Source organism: Engraulis encrasicolus, chromosome 8 (assembly GCF_034702125.1).
Source record: "Engraulis encrasicolus isolate BLACKSEA-1 chromosome 8, IST_EnEncr_1.0, whole genome shotgun sequence".
Classification (NCBI taxonomy): domain Eukaryota; kingdom Metazoa; phylum Chordata; class Actinopteri; order Clupeiformes; family Engraulidae; genus Engraulis; species Engraulis encrasicolus.
This window is the reverse complement of record NC_085864.1, coordinates 22,951,753-22,954,252: the sequence shown is the minus strand read 5'-3', so window position 1 is coordinate 22,954,252 and position 2,500 is coordinate 22,951,753. Positions and strand designations below refer to the sequence as shown.

At 44.2% G+C, this 2,500-nt stretch overlaps 1 protein-coding gene across 5 annotated transcripts in view; it reads right to left on the bottom strand.

The window, feature by feature from the left end:
• ksr1b (kinase suppressor of ras 1b) overlaps positions 1-2,500 on the bottom strand; it is a 63,665-nt gene that overhangs the window by 25,782 nt on the left and 35,383 nt on the right. The gene's annotated exons all lie outside the window — the stretch shown is intronic.

Below are 2,500 nucleotides of genomic sequence, written 5' to 3'. Positions count from 1 at the left end.
GAGGAGGAGGAGGAGGAGAATGAGGAGAAGGAGGAGAAGGAGGAGAGGGAGGAGAGGTGGAGAAGGATATGGAGAAAGAAAAGAAAGGGAAGGAAAGAAAATAGAATTACTCAGATAGAAAGCAAAACAAGGGCCCTACTGTGGTGCTAACGGTAGGGCACTCGTCTGCTACGCGGCCGACCCGGGTTCGAATTCCGGCTCGGGTCCTTTGCCGGCCTTTCCCTGTCTCTCTCACTCGCTTCCTGTCTCTCCTTCACTGTCCTATCTCAAGAAAAACTAATAAATGCTTGACCCATTTGCAGTCTAGGAAAATGGTGATGTGTGCCGTACATGACACTCCACTCAACACTCCAAAACCCAAAACTTCATTTTGCTATTCAAGCAGAGATTTGTGATCATGTCTGAATTAACCTTTTCAAAGTTTGAGTGACATTTGTCAGCAAGACTATAAGCTGCAGACCGGGACCTGCCATGGAGCATACTTACTGACATCATGAAAAACAAAGTCAACGGAGAATTTTTATATGCGGAAGGTAGTTTTCTGTGTTTCATCTTCAGATGTGGAAGGTAGTTACAGATTCCACATCTGAAGATGTTCCAGGAGCTCTTGGGTCAAAGACGTCCAAAAAGGAATTGTCATTCAGGATAACGGATGCCTTCTGCTGACTGTAACTGTAAGAAACATGACTCTTTTTATTTTATTTTTTTCCAGTGAATTCATGAAAGCCTGTCATCCATGGCTGTCATCCATTCACTTGAAATAATTTAAAAATCATGTTTTTTTACCGTTACAGTCAGCAGAAGGTATTCGTTACACTGAATGACAATTCCTTTTTGGACGTCTTTGACCCTCTTTTTCATCTGCACTTGCTAGTCCTTTCCTGTGACGCACCAGATTGTGAAGTGCATTAGCGTGGAGGGAGGATATCTTTCTCTTCTACATACTGACATCATTTCTGCACAAACATACTAGACCTCAGGTGCGGCCTCAGATGACACAGTGACCAACACACACACACACACACACATAGCCAAACACCGGCAACCACAGAAGCAGCCAGAAAACGGGATGAGTAAATGGACCCGAGTAGAAAAAAAATGCAGTCTTTTGTTTAAAACATTGCTGGTGTTGTTGTCTGAGAGAGGATGAGTCAAACCGCAATCAGTAGCTTTTGTATTCATTCCACACACATTCGCATGCAAACACACACACAAACACACACACAAAGACACACACCGCAACACAATCACGAGGAATGAGTGTGCGATTCCCAGAACAAGAGTGTGGTTCAGGAAAGATGCCTTCAATGCTAGGCGTCAAGGCTTTTTTTTGTGCTCCCTGCCGCATGAAAACACCACAAGCAGAAATACTCTGGAAGCGAACCAGCTGGGAGATTCTTTTCTCTGCCCAGGAAGAGCCATTGTGGTGGCAGTGCAGTGCAGTCTTCCTCACACAATGTGTTTATTCACAGCCTAAGAAGATACCGCACACTCTTGTCCATCGTGCTGAATTTTATTTACAGAAACAACGTTTCGGCCAGTGTGGCCTTTCTCAAGTTTTTTTTCCCCAGTTTTTTTTTCCTGATACCTGCCCCTTGAAACCTCTGGTGTGCGTTGGTTTCCTCTTCCAAATTTATTTACAGCCTGTCATATAGTCCTTCTGAAAGTCTGCAGCGGTGGTAAAAGAAGCAGCTACTGGTGTTGTTTGATAAAGACAAATTTGATCACAAAAAAAGAAGCTGCTACTCCAGAGGTTCGTGGATCCATTTTGAATCCATTGTTTACTCCTGGTTCAGTCATGTTAGCATACCCGAACACCCTTCACATACCACATCTCGGTACTTCAGATCATTCCTGAGAACTGTTTAACTCATGTATCTTTGTGTTGTCTTTTTGGATCAGCTTAAGACATGTTTTTTAAAGGAACTCAGTCATCACACAGTAATCGTTTGTGAATACCTTTCAGAGAACCCTTTCTCCGTTCTTTATTTTACTATAGGAAATAAAAAGGATGCAGCCTCTGTCCACTCCTCGGTTTTATGGCCTCAAACGACAGAGCCAGAGTGCCATAGTCCACCGTCTGTAATATCTCACACCTGAACATGCTGCACGCTCACCTGGGATCGTCACATACAAGCCAGGAACAAAACACATACATGCCTCTTGATAGGTGTGTCCGTTAGTAAACCCAGCCACCTGTTCTTTTCTGGTGTCAAACATCTAGTTCCGTTCAAAAAAATGCCACAATTTTCCCTCTAACACAGGTGATTTCACTGAGCAACTGGTCTACCTGGGCCCTACCATGGCCTAACGGTAGGGAACTAGGTTACTACGCTAGTGACCTGGGTTCGATTCCGGCCTTGGTCCTTTGCCAGTCCTTCCCCGTCTCTCTCTCCCCACTCGTTTCCTGTCCCTCTGTCACTATCCTATAACAACTAAAGCACAAAAGCACAAAAAATCTTGACAAAAAAAACCCTGGTCTACCGGTCTTAAGTGCTCA